This window comes from Hyperolius riggenbachi, chromosome 10 (assembly GCF_040937935.1).
Source record: "Hyperolius riggenbachi isolate aHypRig1 chromosome 10, aHypRig1.pri, whole genome shotgun sequence".
Classification (NCBI taxonomy): domain Eukaryota; kingdom Metazoa; phylum Chordata; class Amphibia; order Anura; family Hyperoliidae; genus Hyperolius; species Hyperolius riggenbachi.
Genome location: NC_090655.1, coordinates 91,921,960 through 91,941,376, shown reverse-complemented (window position 1 = coordinate 91,941,376; position 19,417 = coordinate 91,921,960). Strand labels below are relative to the sequence as shown.

Genomic DNA, 19,417 nt, shown 5'->3' with positions numbered 1-19,417 from the left:
ATGTGGAGGGAGGGCTGCTGCACATCAAGAGTGATTCTGAGTAGGGCTGCTCAAATCCGATCCGGGAGACATCCGGATAGTTGCTATCCGGATATCTCCCAGTAAACCTGTGCGGGGTGGGCTGGGGCCATCAATCTTACCTGTCTGATGTCTTCTTCGTCCGTCCCTCGGCGCCTCCCACGATGCAGTCCAAGCGGTAGTCACGTGATTACAAACACTTCCTCCTTCCGGGTTAAAGGAGGAAGTGTTTGTAATCACGTGACGCGCGTGGAGCGCATTGTGGGAGGCGCCGAAGTAAGGACGAAGAAGATGTCAGACAGGTAAGATTGACCCCCCCGCCCACCCCGCACAGGTTTACTGGGAGATATCCGGATAGCAACTATCCGGATGTCTCCCAGATCGGATTTGAGCAGCCCTAATTCTGAGCATCTTTCAAATCGACAACGATTTGAAAAGCGCTTGGCTAATGTTACCTTATGAGGGTGTTCCCACAGCAAAGTTGTGGTTTTCTCAAAATTGCAAAGACGCTACATATAGCATTTTTTGGAGCAATTCATTCAAAAATCGCTCTGAAAATCGCTTCATAAAATCGCACTCGCAAATTGCTAACGATTGCTATTGTGATTATGGCGTGCACTAGCCCAGAGAGAGGAGAAGTGGAGAGAAATTGAGAATAGCCTGAGATGGAGCAAAGAGCTTATCTGTATTGCAGTCCCACATCACACAGAGGCTACTTTCCTGTAATAGAACTCCTGTCCCTGCCAGTCTCTAACACAAGTCATAAAGCAGTCCTCCTGGTGTCTAGGGACTGTCAAAAACTTTTCAACTTGTTTAACACCTTATCCACACATGCAGTCATTATAACAATGGGGAGAGACCAGACAGATTTTTGCCCACAGACGCTCCAGGGAAGCTCTGCATCATGCTGTGTATATTTACCAGCTTGCCTGCTCTCTAATTGCACTTTTATCAGCTAGCCTAGTGTTTCACATTGCCTTACAACAACAAATCTGAATACACCAGACACTGGACCAGCCCTAAATCATTGAATGAAAGGACCAGGAGGGAGAGAAACACTGTTTGTATGTGTCTTATTATCAGGGGCGCCTCTATCCATTTTGTCACTCCAGGCAAGAATACTTGTGGCGCCTTCCGCCCGCCCCCCCCCCCCCCCCCATGGTGCCTCCCACCCCCATGAAAATAATCGTAATGCGGCAGTGTTTCACCAAAAAATAATCGTAATGCAGCAGCGTTTCATCAGAAATTACACTTATTGTGGCAGCGTTTCACCAGAAAATACACAATAGAAATAGATGTGGATCGCTGCAACCACCAGTGCAACCAACGGGAGCCTGGGACTCAGGGCATCCAGCAACAGCAGCAGAAAAAGGAATGTCCCGCTACACCGTTGTAGGGTAAAAAGGATCTCTCCGACTTTATTGGACATTCGCATCATATTTGCACATGAGGTTATTAATTAATTAATTAATTTTTTGATATCACTCTTTTACTATTAATGTTGATATGCGTAATATGCCTTTGTTCATATGTGTAATATGCCTTGGTGCTGTATGTACATTTTTGATACTTGATGCGTTTTTTGCTAGAGCCATTCGATGGCCTTTTAACTATTCCTTTTTGTACATTGAAAATTGTCATTTTAAATGTGTTTGTGCTGTCACTTTAAGGAAAGTAGCAACGCCCATGATTGGTGTGGGCAATTGACTATATATACTCTTGTCTAGTTGCTCTATGTTAGCTATGATTAAGGAGCCATGTAGAGCTCCGATACGCGTGAGCTATTGTCTGTGCTTTTTTTGATGTGTCCAATAAAGTCGGAGAGATCCTTTTTACCCTACAACGGTGTAGCGGGACATTCCTTTTTCTGCAGAAAATACACAATGCAGCAGCATTTCACCAGAAAATACACATAGTCAGGGCTCCACTTTCATGAGGCACAAAATGAGACAGAAGGAGGCACAGAGAGACTGAATAAGGCACACAGGGCGACATAGGAAGTCACAGGGGACAGAAGGTGGCATGAGGGTCAGAAGAAGTCACAAAAGAGGACAGAAGGAGGCACAAGGGAACAGATGGAGGCACACAGGGGGACACCAGGAGGCACAATGGGCAACAAAAGGAGGCCCAATGGGGGACAGAATGAGACACAAAGGAGGATAGAAGGAGGCACAGGAGTACAGAAGGAGGCAAACAGGGGACACCAGGAGGCACAATGGGCAACAAAAGGAGGCAAAATGGAAGACAGAATCAGACACAAAGGAGGACAGAAGGAGTAACAGGAGGACAGAAGGAGGTCCACAGAGGGGCAGCGGGCGGTAGAGGGGGACAGAAGAAGGCATGAGGGCCAGAAAGAGGCACACAAAAGAACAGTGAGAGGCACAGGGGGACTGAAGGAGGCACACATGGGACAGAAGGAGGCACAACGGGGTACAAAAGGAGGCACAGGAGGAAAGGAGGCACAGGGGGACTGAAGAAGATACACGGGACAGGAGAAGGCACAAAGGGGGCAGAAGGAGGCACGATGGGGGACAGAAAAAAGCACAAAGGAGCCAGAAGGAGGCACAGCGAGACAGTAGGAGGCACAAAGGCGAACAGAAGGATGCACAAAGGGGGACAGAAGGAGCCACAAAATAGTGAGAGGGGCACAGAGAGACAGAATGAGGCACAAAGAGAGACAGAATGAGGACAGAAGGAGGCAGAGTGGGACTGAAGGAGGAATAGGGGGCAGAGGTAGCACAGGGGGACAAAGAAAGGCACAAGGGGACATAAGGAGGCACAGGGGGACAGAAGAAGGCAGAGGTGGAACATGGAGACTGAAGGAGGCACATGGAGACAGGAGGCACAAAGGAGGACGGGAGGCATAAAAGGAGACAGAAGGACAAACAGGGGATCAAACATGGCACAAGGGACTGAAGGAGGCACAAGGAGACAGGAGGAGGCACAGAAGTGACAGAAGGAGGCACAAAGGGGGGGGAAGGATGTACAATGTACAGACGGACACAGTGGCAGCTGCCTGCAACTTACGCTAAGTAGAGATGGCCCGAACCTCTGATGTTAGGTTCGCGAACTTCTGCAAAAGGTTCGGTTCGCGCGAACTTTTGCTAACCGCAATAGACTTCAATGGGGATGCGAGCTTTGAAAACTAGAAACATTTATGCTGGCCGCAAAAGAGATGGAAAAGATGTTTCAAGGGGTCTAACACCTGGAGGAGGGCATGGATGAGTGGGATAGATGCCAAAAGTCCCGGGGAAAAATCTGGATTTGACACAAAGCAGCGTTTTAAGGGCAGAAATCACATTGAATGCTAAATTGTAGGACTAAAGTGCTTTCAAACATCTTGCATGTGTATACATCAATCAGGGAGTGTATTTAGAGTACTGCTTCACACTGACACACCAAACTCACTGTGTAACGCACCGCAAACAGCTGTTGCTGGACTGGTGCGCACCATGGCGAGAGTGCAGGCCGTGGCGGTGTTCCCACCCATATGGTCGCCAGGCTGTGGTAGCTCAATGATAGAACAACAGTGACTGTCCAGCTGATCAAATTTGGTCTGTCCACAATGAAGCAACAACCTTATTATCTTCTTGTATCTAGGTTGGCATAGGTAGGTGCCCCAGTATAGGTAGATAGGCATAGGTAGGTGCCCCAGTAGTTAGCTAGGCATAGGTAGAAGTCCCAGTATAGGTAGGTAGGCATAGGTAGGTGCCCCAGTAGTTAGCTAGGCATAGGTAGGAGTCCCAGTGTAGGTAGGTAGGCATAGGTAGGTGTCCCAGTATAGGTAGATAGGCATAGGTAGGTGCCCCAGTAGTTACCTAGGCATAAGTAGGAGTCCCAGTATAGGTAGGTAGGCATAGGTAGGTGCCCCAGTAGTTAGCTAGGCATAGGTAGGAGTCCCAGTATAGGTAGGAAGGCATAGGTAGGTGCCGTAGTATAGGTAGGTAGGTAGGCATAGGTAGGTGTCCTCGTATAGGTAAGTAGGTGCCCCAGTAGTTAGGCATAGGTAGGTGTCCCAGTATAGATAGTTAGGCAGGGCCTGGCTGGCACAGTAATAACAATTACCAAGGTCCAGCTGCAACAGATAGGGCTGTATAATGCAGTGTCAGTGGGCAACACAAAAAAAAAAAACACATGAGGAGAACATTAGCTCTCAAAAGAGCTGTTGAGGGGTGCTATTTTAGCAATAACAATCAGCCAGGAGCAAGCTAACAAGCCTACAAGAGCCTAACTAATCTTTCCCTATGAGAGTCTGCCAGCAGCTGTCCCTTCACTAATTACTGCAGGCACACGAGTGAGTGTAAAAGCCAGCACTGCCTGCCTTTTATAAGGGGGTGGGGGAGTGGCTCCAAGAGAGAGTGTAGCCTAATTGGCTACAATGTGCCTGCTGACTGTGATGTAGAGGGTCAAAGCTGACCCTAATGGCGCACTGTGGGGGCGAACCGAACTTCCGCAAAAGTTCGCCTTCGCTGGCAAACGCGAACCACCGAAAGTTCGCCTGGAACCATTCACAGGCGAACCGTTTGGGCCATCTCTAACGCTATGCAGATGCATTAGAAGCAAGTGATAAAACACCCATGTGGGTGGGGCTTAATTAGGGTGTATGGCTTTGAGCAGGGGGTGTGGCTTAATCCAGCAATATGGCGCCCCCAGGACCAATGGCACTCCAGGCAATGGCCTGTATTGCCTATGCCTAGAGGCTCCCCTGCTTATTATACATGTTACGGAGAGCACTCCTGAAGACTTTGTTTTTAACGGACCATAAAGAGTTACATGAACAGGGGTAATACATTTTTATTGGGGCTGCCGGGGCCCCTGACCTTTCACTAGATCAAAGCAACTGCCTCTGTTGCCTGGTGGATAATCTGGCTCTGGCCACCACCATGCTTCACTATAGGGATGGGATTGGCCTGGTGATGAGCGGTGCCTGGTTTCCTTTAAATGTGACCCCTGGCATTCATACCAAAGAGTTCAATCTTTGTTTCATCAGACCAGAGAATTTTGTTTTTCATGGTCTGAGAGTCCTTCAGGCAGGCTGCCATGTGCCTTTTACTAAGGAGTGGCTTCTGTCTGGCCACTCTACCATACAGACCTGATTGGTAGATTGTTGCAGAGATGGTTGTCTTTCTGGAAGGTTCTCCTCTCTCCACAGAGAACCTCTGGAGCTTTGGCACAGTAATCATCAGATTCACCATCAATCGGTCAGTTTAGATGGCTGGGCAGATCTAGGAAGAGTCCTGGTGGTTTTGAATTTATTCCACTTATGGATGATGGAGGCCACTGTGCTCATTGGGACCTTCAAAGCAGCAAACATTTTTCTGTAGCCTTACCCAGATTTGTGCCTCGAGACAATCCTGTCTCAAGGTCTACATACGATTCCTCTAATTTTTTTCTTGGTCTGTGCTCTGACATGACAACTGTGAACTTTGGAACCTTCTATAGACAGTTGTGTTCCTTTCCAAATCATGTCCAATCAATTGAATTTACTTTTTTTTCCACATTCACAACAATTTTCCCAAGTGAGAGTAATGATTGGTAAAATAGTGCAGTAACACCCCATTAGTTGCTAATCTCATGTGTAACCTTGCCCTTTGGGGGGCACTTTCCAACTGAGGTGATAGTTCCCAAGAGCATGTGGTCTTCACCAGAGGGTCTTCACCAGAGTGCCCCGCAAGGGACAATAGGCTTTGCTGCCTAGTGCCCACCAGGTCGCACTTAAGGGAGACTAACAGTGGTTAAGAGAACTAGGGACACCACACTTGGGAGATACTCGTAGTCAAGGTAGATCCAGGTCAGTAGGCAGGCAGCAAATTAAGGTACAGACCAGGTTAGTTTCGGCTTCTTCTGTGCCTCTAGGCCACGTAAGCGATATTGCGAGTGGAGCAGCCGCACGCTCACAGAGGCGCAGAAGATGCGAGGTTCGGCATCGGAAACAGAGGTGATCTCGGGACACCTGAGCTGTAGCGAGGGACAGATGAAGCCCCAGGTAAGTAGATCTTTTTTGCTTTCACCTGTAATTTAACCACTTGAGGACCACAGTCTTTTCGCCCCTTAAAGAGACTCCGTAACAAAAATTGCATCCTGTTTTTTATCATCCTACAAGTTCCAAAAGCTATTCTAATGTGGTCTGGCTTACTGCAGCACTTTCTACTATCACAGTCTCTGTAATAAATCAATGTATCTTTCCCCTGTCAGACTTGTCGGCCTGTGTCTGGAAGGCTGCCAAGTTCTTCAGTGTTGTGGTTCTGCTATGAACTCACCCTTCCAGGCCCCTCTCTGCACACTGCCTGTGTGTTCTTTAGATTAGAGCAGCTTCTCTCTTCTCTCTTATCTTTTACAAGCTGGATAAATCGTCCTCTGAGCTGGCTGGGCTTTCACATACTGAGGAATTACAGACAAGGGCAAAGCTGTTTGCAGGAAGAAAAGAGCAGCCTGAAACTTCAGTGCATGGGGGAAAGAAACACACAAATGATCTCTTGAGATTCAAAAGGAATGCTGTATACAGCCTGCTTGTGTATGGATGTATTTTTCTATGTGTGGACATACTGTACATCAACCTACTTCCTGTTTTGGTGGCCATTTTGTTTGTTTACAAACAAACTTTTTAAAACTGTTTTTAACCACTTTTGTGACAGAGGGTAATAGGAGATGTCCCCTAACGCACTGGTATGTTTACTTTTGAGCGATTTTAACAATACAGATTCTCTTTAAGGACCAGAGCCTTTTTTTCCATTCAGACCACTGCAGCTTTCACGGTTTATTGCACAGTCATACAACCTACCACCTAAATGAATTTTACCTCCTTTTCTTGTCACTAATACAGCTTTCTTTTGGTGCTATTTGATTGCTGCTGCGAGTTTTAGTTTTCATTATATTCATCAAAAAAGACATGAATTTTGTCAAAAAAATGACTTTTTTAACTTTCTGTGCTGACATTTTTTAAATAAAGTAAAAATTCCTATACATTTGAGCGCGAAAGTTATTCTGCTACATGTCTTTGATAAAAAAAAACATTCAGTGTATATTTATTGGATTGGGTAAAAGTTATAGCGTTTACAAACTATGGTGCCAAAAGTGAATTTTCCCATTTTAAAGCATCTCTCACTTTTCTGACCACCTGTCATGTTTCATGAGGTGCTAAAATTCCAGGATAGTATAAATACCCCCCAAATGACCCCATTTTGGAAAGAAGACATCCCAAAGTATTCAGTGAGAGGCATGGTGAGTTCATAGAAGCGGAAGTTAGCGGAAAATGACACTTTGTGACAAAAAAAAAAAGTTTCCATTTCTTCTAACTTGCGACAAAAAAAAAATTAAATCTGCCACGGACTCACTATTCACTCCTCTCAGAATAACTTGAAGTGTCTACTTTCCAAAATGGGGTCATTTGTGGGGTGTGTTCACTGTCCTGGCATTTTGGGGGGTGCCTAATTGTAAGCACCCCTGTAAAGCCTAAAGGTGCTCATTGGACTTTGGGCCCCTTAGCGCAGTTAGGCTGCAAAAAAGTGCCACACATGTGGTATTGCCGTACTCAGGAGAAGTAGTATAATGTGTTTTGGGGTGTATTTTTACACATACCCATGCTGGGTGGGAGAAATATCTCCGTAAATGACAATTTTTTGATTTTTTTTTACACACAATTGTCTATTTACAGAGATATTTCTCCCACTCAGCATGGGTATGTTTAAAAATACACCCCAAAACACATTATCACATTATACTACTTCTCCTGAGTACGGCAATACCACGTGTGGCACTTTTTTTGCACCCTAACTACGCTAAGGGGCCCAAAATCCAATGAGTACCTTTAGGATTTCACAGGTCATTTTGTGACATTTGGTTTCAAGACTACTCCTCACGGTTTAGGGCCCCTAAAATGCCAGGGCAGTATGGGAACCCCACAAATGACCCCATTTTAGAAAGAAGACACCCCAAGGTATTCCGTTAGGAGTATGGTGAGTTCATAGAAGATTTTTTTTTTGTCACAAGTTAGTGAAAAATTACACTTTGTGAAAAAAACAATAAATCTGAGGGGTGGGGGTGATCAGGAGGGAGCAGGGGGCAGTTTATGGTTAAAAAAAAAATAGCGTTGACAGATAGTGACAGGGAGTGATTGATGGGTGATTAAGGGGGTGACTGGGTGCAAACAGTGGTCTGGGGGTGGGCAGGGGGGGTCTGAGGGGTGCTGTGAGCGATCAGGGGGCGGGGGGGGGGGGAATCAGTGTGCTTGGGTGCAGACTAGGGTGGCTTGAGCCTGCCCTGGTGGTCCCTTGGACACTGGGACCACCAGGGCAGGAGGCAGCCTGTATAATAAGCTTTGTATACATTACAAAGCCTATTATACGTATTGCGTGCGGCGATCCGGGTGCTAGTAACCCGCCGGCACTTCCGAACGGCCGGCGGGTTACAGCGCGAGGGGGCGGAGCCAGTCGCCGGCGGCTGATTGCGTCACGAATGACGCGATCGCCGCATAACCACGCCCGCCGCCGCCACCGCCCATCGGCTTAAGGCGGTCGGCAAGTGGTTAAGGTGTATGAAAATTCTCTAAGGTGTATGAAAACTCTACCACCAAAGTGATGTGGCAGCCTATGAGGCAGGGACCTGTGCTAGTAGGCCCAATGACCCCTTTATGGCAAAACCCACCTTTCCCTCCTGGTTATTACTCCTATTTTGCCCAATACTGGCAAGCTTCCTAGACTACTAGACATTCCCCTGAGAGCAATCTGCAATATATTGACTCCCTCCACCAAGAGGTGCGGTCGCACAGGGTTCCCTTATGGGCATATTTCCAAATCAGAAGCTTTCTGGCATCTTTGTCTGTGAAGACTTAAGCTTCTAAGGACTTATCAGACTTTGAAAAATGGCTTCTAGAAAAGGGTCCTCATAGGCACTTGATCTCTTGGATATATGATTGGCTAGTCACAATTTTCACCTCCGATACTCTTCAATCTCAAAGCAAGAGGGAAACCTTCCAGGGCAGGTCCTTCATGGGGGAGCAGCAGCAGGCCATCTAGACTTTGAACCATAAGGGCTCCCTAAATGTGTCCACACAGGAACAGGGGTTCAAGATCCTTACTCAGTGGTACAGAGCACCAGCTCAAATTTGTGGATGGAGCTGCAGACCGCTGCTGGAGATGTGGCTTAACGGGTGCAGACTTGCTGCATGTCTTTTGGCACTGTTCCAAGCCTACAGCTTTTTGGAGTCAGGTACATGAGCGGCCTGAAAACATTTCATCAACAAAGGTTCCATATCGATCGCTGTTACCGCCGTGCACCCGATTGACCACAAAGGCCCAAGCCCAACATCTTGCAGCATGTCCGATCGTCATTTTCGGCCTGAAATTGATCGCATCGTGGATCAGGCATGCACTTGGCAGCACTGATTTTCATCTGATTAATTATCGAATCGGATAGTCGATCGCCCGCCAAGTCAATAGATGTATGGACACCATTAGTGTTAAGCAAAAAACAAAGAAAGGTTATTGTGAGAGTAGGAGACAGAAAAGTCAGTGTAATGTATGTCAGCTTGACAATGTAGGCCAATGTGTTGGTGAACTGATGAAAGCATTGGCTGCATGAGGTAAAGATAAACAAAGAAAGCTATTCTAGAAGTGAACCATTTGTGTTGATACAAGCTGTCGTTTCATTTCACGATCTACAAAAGTGAAACAAAACATGCACAGCTGTACAATGTAGCCTGTAAGATCAAAGCAGCTGGCACTCAATGCTGCTGGCAATGGCCGACATACACTTACAGGGCCATTAAGTCCAAACTGTGCTCCACAGCAATGTACAATTTCATCCACAATGTTCCAGAGGAATAGAGCCAGGCAACAGTTACATAAATTGCAAAGTCTTTAATGCAAATCCTCCTCAGGAGCTTCCTTACTCCAAGCTTTGCCTGAGGTAAGTTGCTTAATGAATATTAAATGCTTTATTACCATGGTGATAACAGTAAAAACAGCACAGAATTGTTGATGAACCTAGTGAATTGTGACTTGTGTTTAATTTGGCTAGCTCAGCCCCCCAGCACACTCAAGAACAGCAATATGGCCCTTGCCCTAAAAAGTTTGAACACCCCTGTTGTACGGTAACCGGTGCTGGCACTTGTCTACTTTAGGGGACCCAGCAGGAAACCTCATACGGAAGTTTCACTAACGTGATTAGGTGGTCAGCACCCACTTGAACTGATAGGTTTCCAATAGGTTGTGGTAAACTACGCCCACACTATTTGACCAATCACAACACTTTGTACTGTAAGAGTGTGCTGTGATTGGAGAACTGTAGATTTGTACAATGTAGGCAATGCCAGAGCAGGATCATTCATAAGGAATCCTAGGCAGGTGTCTAGGGCCTTAATGTGCGTCAACAAGCCTTTTGCCACCTTATTTGACCCCTTTCCCATGTCAGCTTACCAGAAAGACAATAATGGGGACCCAAAGCTACTACTTTGCCTTGGGCACCTCCTCCTCTGGGCAGTGCTTGTACTGTGTAGCCTGTGCTGTACTGTGTAACCTGTGCTTGTACAGTGTAGCCTGTGCTGTACAGTGTAGCCTATGTTTGTACTGTGTATCCTGTGATGTACTGTGTAGCCTGTGCTGTACAGCGTAGCCCGTGCTTGTACAATTCAGCTTGTGCTTATACAATGTAGCCTGTGCCATACAGTGTAGCGTGTGCTTATACAATGTAGCCTGTGCTATACAGTGTAGCGTGTGCTTATACAATGTAGCATGTGCTTATACGATGTATCCTGTGCTGTACAGTTTAACATGTGCTGTATTGTATAGCCTATGCTTGTACTGTGTAGCCTGTGCTGTACAGTGTAGCTTGTGCTTGTACAATTCAGCTTGTGCTGTACAGTGTAGCCTGTGCTATACAGTGTAGCGTGTGCTTATACAATGTAGCCTGTGCTGTACAGTGTAGCATGTGCTTATACAGTGTAGCCTGTGCTGTACAGTGTAACGTGTGCTGTATTGTATAGCCTATGCTTGTACTGTGTAGCCTGTGCTGTACTGTGTAGCCTATGTTTGTACTGTGTAGCCTGTGCTTGTACAGTGTAGCCTGTGCTTGTACAGTGTAGCCTGTGCTTGTACAATTCAACTTGTGCTGTACAGTGTAGCCTGTGCTATACAGTGTAGCATGTGCTTATACAATGTAGCCTGTGCTGTGCAGTGTAACGTGTGCTGTATTGTATAGCCTATGCTTGTACTGTGTAGCCTGTGCTTGTACAGTATAGCCTGTATTGTACAGTGTAGTCTCTGCTTGTATTGCTAGCCTGTGCAGTACTGTGTAGCCTGTGCTTGTACAGAGTAGCCTGAGCCATACAGTGTATTCTCTGCTTGTACTGCATAGCCTGTGCTGTACTGTGTAGCCTATGCTTGTACAATGTAGCCTGTGCTGTACAGTGTAGTATCTGCTTGTACTGTGTAGTCTGTGTTGTACAATGTAGCCTATGCTTGTACAGAGTAGCCTGTGCCCTACAGTGTAGCCTATCTTGTATAGTGCAACCTGTGCTGTACAATGTAGCCTGTGATGTTCAGTGTAGTGTGTGCTTATACAATGCAGCCTCTGCTTGTACAGTGTAGCATGAGCTTCCTGTACAGTGTAGCCTGTGCTGTCTGTACAGTGTAGCGTGTGCTGCCTGTACAGTGTAGCGAGTGTTGCCTGTACAGTGTAGCATGCATGTGCTGTACAGTGTAGCCTGTGCTGTACAGTGTAGCCTTTGTATTTACAATGTAGCCTGTGCTGTACAGTATAGCCTTTGCTTTGACAATGTAACCTGTGCTGTACAGTGTAGCCTTTGCTTTTACAATGCAGCCTATGCTTGTACAGTGTAGCCTATGCTTGTACAGTGTAGGAATGTGAGCTCTATGAAGAGGAGTGGACCATGCGTTCGCCATAAAACTTCGTTATGTTATTAATAATAAAGCGACAAGAGGCCAGCTAATAGGCATCTGCAGACATGTAACTTCCTGGAGAGGCGGGCTCTCCCTCTCTCTGACACACACAGTGCTGGGCTGAGGCTCAGGACTGCTCAGCACACGGCTGCTCTCTCTATATGGTAGCTATAGTCCTCATCATCACCAGCATCCTCCTCCTCCTCCTGTGCTCGCTGCCCCCTCCATGTGCTGCCTTGTTGATGTACCTGCAGGGGCACCGCACACACATCACCACTGAGCAGCACAGAGATCCGCGCTGCTCTCATTTCTCTTGTTGTATTTTTCCCATTGGAACAGTCGGGAGCAGCAGCTGATTCCAGCAGCCGCCAGCACAGCAGAGAGGCTGATGAGCAGCAGCCAGGGACGCATCACAGCCCGCAGTGTTAGTAAGTACCCTGTCCTCTGCTTGTTGGACCATTGGGGGGGATGGCTGACATTGGGGTGTGTGATTTGCTGTGGATGTGCAGCATCAGTGCTAGGGGGAGCAGTGCGCTGTGAGGATGGGGAGGTGGGTGTAAGTGGGTGGAAGGCTGGCTGACATCTGCTGCATAAACTCTCATGTATTTACGTCGTAATGTGAGACCTGTGGGTGCTGTGATATTAGGTCACCTATTCACAATGACAAGTCAGCTTTTCTGTTCTAGAACTGATGGGAAGGAATATGATCTCACTGTAATGGCCATTGAGCAGTCTAGAGCAACTAAAGTAGTGATTTGAGGTGAGATCAAATTTGTCTTTATTTGAAATTATTTTCCTCTATAGGAGCTGGAATTAGTGTAGAATGAACTGGAACAATGCACTTGGCTGATCAGATTTGGAATCCAAATAATGAATTGTTTTTTTTTACGTAGACGATTACGCATGTGCAAAGTTTCAGATCAGCCCCTGCTAATTCTGGTAATTCTATAGAATAAAAAAAAACCAGCATGTCGGATTTTAGATCACATTTCTAGTAAGAATTATTGTTTAAAGTGAACCTGAGGAAAGAGTGGTATGGGGGCTGCCATATTTATTTTCTTTTAAATAATACCAGTTGGCTGGCTGTCCTGATCCTCTGCCTCAAATACTTTAAGCCAAAGACCCTGAACAAGCATGCAGTAGAACAGTGTTTTTGACATATTGTCAGATCTGACAAGATTAGCTGCATGCTTCTTTCTGGTGTAATTCAGACACTACTGCAGCCAAATAGATTAGCAGGGTTGCCAGGCAACTGGTATGGTTTAAAAGGAGATAAATATGGCAGCCTCCATATCGCTCTCACCTTGGTTTCACTTTAAGCCTGGGATTTACTTGTGACACATCTAACCTTACTGAGCTGAGAGAATTTGTGTATAGTTGTATAAAAACTTGAAACAAAAACATCCAGCTATTTCTCCAGGGTGCAGCAGCAACCTCAGGAATATGATTGCCTGTTATGTACCCCTTAGCTTTTAAACGATGCCCATACTTTTCAATGACCCATAAAGTACCACAGTCTATCGGATTCCTTCTTTCATTTCTTCACATTACAGGAGATGGTAGGGAGGGACTTTAATTTGTACTTTGCACTTCATCTTATTAAATGAGAAAAGGCGTGTGCTGAATTTTGTCAAGGTCAGACACCACTTGTTTCCCTAGTTGAAGGATATTCCTTTTTTTTCTATTCAGTGAATGGAGATGTTGAGCTGAAAGGTAAATGATGATGATGATGTGTGTGGCATGACTAGTAATTTTTTTTATATAAAATAATTACGGTGTTTAAAGAGTTGTGGTGATTGGTGACCTTTGCACAGGCTGCACATGCTGCTTGCTGTGCTTTTTATTTACACGTTACACTTTACAAAGCGTGGACGGCCCTACAAAGAAAACATTGCTTAGGCTAAGGTTGTCCGAGATATCGCAGGACAACCTATCCCATGTGCAGCCTGCTGCGGATGTAGAGAAAACACAGACATGAGGTCACCAGTCGGCCCAGCTTGTCTTCAGATGCCTCTTGTTATCTTAAAGCAGAATCACAGTCGTTTTAATGTACCTATGCTAGATTTATCATATATTCTTTGGTGATTTCCAGGCCAGGAAAACCTTAGTGATCAAAACCTTTTCTCCTTTAGGCTACTTACACACCAAGACGTTGCGTTTTAGGGGACGTTATGGTCGCATAACGTGCCCCTAACGCAACGCATGGTGGTGCGGGAGAGGACGGTAGAGTGAGCCGCGTTAGGCGGCTCTATCCGCATAAGGTCTCCCAGGGTGGCGCTGATTGGCCGGCAGGACCACGTGATGCGGAGCGAGACACTCCGCATCACGTGGTCCCACCGGCAAATCAGCAGCCACCAATGCAGTGCACATTAAGTAGCCATGTGCGTGGCTACTGTAGCGGCATCTCCCCGCCTCCTCTCCGCCCCCCACTGAGCATGTGCAAACAGTCTAACGCGGCTAAAGACGCTAGAACGCACAGCATGCTGCACTTTCACTACAACGTGCAGCGTCACATGTAACGCAACGTGGGCAGTGTGAACAGCCCACTTGTGTTACATTGCTGTACGTTGGGGGAGCATTACAGGCTGCACTAACGTGCGCCTGTAACGTCCCTGTGTGGAAGCAGCCTTAAAGTGTACCTGAGGTGACATGATGAGATAAACATGTATGTACAGTGCAAAACGTATTATTAACCAGGCTGTTGACTTGCTTTTTTTTGCTGCCTGAAAGAGTTAATTTTTAGGCATGGAAGTGACAGCTTCTGTCTTGTCGGTACCTTGTCGGGAATGTACTAAACATCACTGATAAGCTAATTAGAGCCATAAAAGTTTTCCTGTCAGAAAACAACTTCTGAGAGCAGAGGGAGATCGAAAAATTTCAATAGTTCATGTATTTTTATTTAGGGACACTTAATAGGCTGTCGCTGAGCAGAGACAACAAAACTTTCAATCTACTTTGTAAATATTTACTGGTAAATATAAAATAAAATAAAACCATGGGATATTAAAAAAAAAAAAAGATCATTTTAGGAGTATGAGGTTAAATACAATTGTTTATTTCGTCAGTTTATTTTCACCTCAGGTTCTCTTTCCAGTTTGTAGTACTCTCCTGGCTTTATTAAAGTCACTAGAATTCAGATTTCAGCCTGATGTCAGACTGTTATGGCAACACAGTTGAAAGCTTTATTGCAGACTTGTGAGCAGTAGTACTTTGCTGTGGTTAGATGCGGCAGTGTATTATGGCACACAGCACTTAGCAGAGTCAGTCACTAACTGTCCCTCAGTGCAGCTCCAGTCCTGACCCTGGTCATAACCAAATGTTCCTATCATCGTCCATGGCTAAGTTAACTTACGAATATTGTTTTGGGGATATGAGGTAAATCTTCTGATTTGCTTATATGAAAGTACCCATCTTCTGTCAGCTTTAGTTTACTGCTTCTCGGGGAAACTGTCACCAGACTTGTTGGTCACAGCATGGACACTGTGACCTGGATGACCTGGCCAGCTATTGTTAGTTCCATACCTATGACAGTGTTTAGTCAGCAGTAGCCATGTGATGCTGTCAGCCCTCATATGAAATTCCAGATGCTTGACTATTATGACATATCAGTGGAAATCATACAGGAGATGACACGTCAGTGAAACCATGCCTATGTATGCAGACAGTGCTCTGGATCTAGTATGCAGCACTTCAGTTATGAGTGTACACTAGGTGACATGTGACATGATGAGATAGAGATGTATGTACAGTGTCAAACACAAATAGCTAGGCTGCGTTCTAACATTCAGGTATGCAAGTGACAGTTTCCCTCCACTCAGGACCCATATGAACTATAGCGGAACCCTCACCGATAATAATTTCAAGCAACAGAGGATTTAACTAGGTACATAGCTTGACTACTTTCAGACCTCGAGGATTGAAATCTACACCCCGTTTTGATGGCTGCCAGGGCGTAGATTTCAATCCTGAGGCGCCGAACAGTCTTGCCACTTTCGTCGCTCCTGACGATCTTGCCACGCTCTGCCATCTCTATTAACGGCAGAGCCCTGTGAGCGATTTCATTGGCTCCTGACCCTGGATATCAACGTAAGCGGCTCCCATTGGCTTACATTCATAGGCAGGGTCAGGAGCCAATGAAAGCGGCTCCTGACCGGCTCACAGGAACTCTGCCGTCATAGAGAGTGGGTGGCCCAGGTTCCAGACGTGTGGCGGCGATTGCGGCAGGTATGTGGGGCGATTCGTCAGTATTCGTCGCTATTCCGACATTTCTTGTACCAGCGGTCTCTGGTCCTGCCGGTTAACTGCCGCATGTGGATGGAGCTCCCGCCTGACCACCTGTAAACCATCTACCATTTGGGTAGTATCTGCGGCACTTAGCTTGCCCTTTTCTCCTGAATTTGGGAGCTGGATGGGTACAGGCTTAGTCTGGTTCGAGCTGCAATGATCGTAATTATTTCTCGGTTTTGGTAATTGTGAGTACTATGGGACTGTCTCTGTTTCTGGATCCTGTGTCTCATGCTGATCCCCCCCTGTACTCCCTTTAAATGCCCTTACCCTTGTACTGAATTTGGAGTGTGTGGCAACTTATGCACACATCGACCTGGACCAAAGGCTTTCTTCATGGACTATATAGTTTCCTTATTCTGACTGATTGGCTTCTCACTATTGCATTCTTACCGCTACACATGGACATCCCTGGACTTGATGACCGTGTGCTATTAACTTTCCATTTGTGAATGTTATCTGTATGTTGGAACACAAACTGCTCCATGATCCTTGCTTAATTAATAGACTGACCTCCTACCTGTTACTGGTAGGTGGTCAGTAGGTGGTCCTAATAATTATATTTACTTTATTGTATAAGGATGCATGACCAGTCTATTTTTATTCAACATATGCCATTTTTGTTTTATATGCAAGGTTTGGGCGCTTTTTGTATACTGCCTTCTTTTATCTCCCCTTCACCTACCCTGTTTGCCTATACTCCGGATGGTTGGCTGCCCCCCATCACTGGGCTCCCTATTCCTTCTTTCCCAATAAAATAGGCTCCCCGGCTCTAGCTGTTGCTTTAGATGGCGCTACATTAATTTAGATTTAACTCTCGTTTTATATACTGACCACTTGGGCGACATCCTCTGTTGCGACAGTTGTTAGGTTTACTTAAAGAATACCCGAGTTGACGTGATGAGATAGACATGGATATGTAAAGTGCCTAGCACACAAATAACTATGTGGTGTTCCCTTTTTTCTTTCTCTGCCTGAAAGAGTTAAATATCAGGTATGTAAGTGGCAGTTCCAGTCTGAGTGAGGACTGGGTCAGACTACAGTGTGACCCTCACTGATAAGAAATTACAACTGTAAAACACTTCCTCCCTTCGTCCTCCAGGACGGCCCCTCCTGAGATTGTGTAAGTCCCCCCTCCCAAATCGGAAACACCTTAAGAGAATTAAAATAATTAATTGATGCAGTATAAATCCCACCTCCTCACAATCTCCCACAGTTTTTTGTTTGTTTCCCAGACCTCACCACGGAAGCACCAGGGAAGGTTGTTCCTTTCAGTAGGGGAAGCCTGTTGACACCTGCTGCACCATTTTTATTGATTTTTTCTTTGTTTTTTTATTTTTTTGTAAAGTATAATTTAGGCTTGTTACTGGTGTGCGGCCTAGAATAGGAAGCTAAGCAGGTGGTTACCTGTTTTTTTCCTATTTTGAATGAAGGGGACTGGAGAGGTTCCCTCTCTTCATTATACTTTCTGCGGGCATGGCGGCGGTAAGCAGAGATGCCGGATTTTCCGCATGCCCGAATATGACGCAAGTTTGCATGATAGGTCGCATGTATGCATCATTGGATACGCGTGAGCGCGTGGTGCGTACTGCGTCATGCATAAAACGTCATGCGTACTGATCGTGTTAGACGGCTGAAAGTGCGAGTTTTGTAAACCGCCATGGCCACGCTATACACGCATACGCTACAGCTCTGAGGGGGTCATGGTGCAGTCAAGTGGGCCCACCACAGAAGCTCAGGAGAGTGCTGCAACTGGTGAGACTGAGCAGTCAGGTCACATCCACCGGTAAGCAAACACATTGCAGTGTTTATTGCAGACTCCTGTCATATTGTTAATGGGTACATGTTAGTAAGACTCTTGGTGTTTGAGTTGTTTTGTACCAGTGGCGTACCTAGGGCATTTGACACCCGGTGCTAGGTATTGAAAGACACCCCCCCACCCACGGTCCACCACCTGCGGCGCGCAAAGCGCGCCGCGGCAAAGAAATGGGCGTGGCTATGACCGGATGGGGCGGAGCTAATTTAAAAGTGCACCCAAGTTTTAGTCAACCTTTCTCCAGAAAATTCACATCATTGCGCAGCTTTTCTCCAGAAAATACACAAAATGTCAGAAGCTTTCAACATAAAATACACGTAATGCGAGAACATTTCACCAGACATTACACGTTATGTGAGCAGATTTCACAAGAAAATACATTCAATCATGTCGGCAGATTTGACCAGAAAAAAATCATTCAATCTTGCGGTAGATTTGACCAGAACATACACAATGACAGCACCAGATTTCACCACAAAATACACAATATCGGTAGTTAAACTGACCACAAAATACACAATGACGGTAGTTAAACTGACCACAAAATACACAATGACGGTAGTTAAACTGACCACAAAATACACAATGACGGTAGTTAAACTGACCACAAAATACACAATGTCGGCAGTTAATCTGACCACAAAATACACAATGTCGGTAGCAGATCTGACCACAAAATACACAATATCGGTAGCAGATTTGAGTGTTGGCAAGCTGATAGCCTGGTGGGTAGGTGGTTAAGGGTGAGCAGCCTGATTGCCTAGTGGGTAGGTGGGCAGCCTGCTGGGTAGCAGTGGTGGGTAGGGGGGCAGCAGTGGTGGGTAGGTGGGCAGCCTGCTGAGTAGCCTGGTGGGTAGGTGGGCAGCAGTGGTGGGTAGGTGGGTAGCATGGTGGGTAGCCTGGTGGGTAGGGGGGCAGCAGTGGTGGGTAGGTGGGCAGCCTGCTGGGTAGCAGTGGTGGGTAGGTGGGCAGCCTGCTGGGTAGCAGTGGTGGGTAGGTGGGCAGCAGTGGTGGGTAGGTGGGCAGCCTGCTGGGTAGCCTGGTGGGTAGGTGGGCAGCCTGCTAGGTAGCAGTGGTGGGTAGGTGGGCAGCAGTGGTGGGTAGGTGGGCAGCCTGCTGGGTAGCCTGGTGGGTAGGTGGGCAGCCTGCTGGGTAGCCTGGTGGGTAGGTGGGCAGCAGTGGTGGGTAGGTGGGCAGCAGTGGTGGGTAGGTGGGCAGCAGTGGTGCGTAGGTGGGTAGCAGTGGTGGGTAGGTGGGCAGCAGTGGTGGGTAGCCTGGTGGGTAGATGGGCAGCCTGCTGGGTAGCCTGGTGGGTAGGAGGGCAGCAGTGGTGGGTAGGTGGGCTGCAGCGGTGGGTAGGTGGGCTGCAGCGGTGGGTAGGTGGGCAGCAGCGGTGGGTAGG

General features: G+C 46.6%; 1 protein-coding gene across 2 annotated transcripts in view; it reads left to right on the top strand.

Moving 5' to 3' along the window:
• The window catches only part of STAMBPL1 (STAM binding protein like 1), a 107,489-nt gene that overhangs the window by 10,732 nt on the left and 77,340 nt on the right, over window positions 1–19,417 (top strand). The window contains exon 1 of one of the 2 annotated variants that reach the window (XM_068258298.1): window positions 12,028–12,343. The exons of the other annotated variant lie outside the window; for it this stretch is intronic. The gene's annotated coding sequence lies outside the window, so the exon portion shown is untranslated. Of the gene's footprint in view, window positions 1–12,027; window positions 12,344–19,417 lie in introns of those variants that run through there. 2 annotated transcript variants of the gene reach the window in all.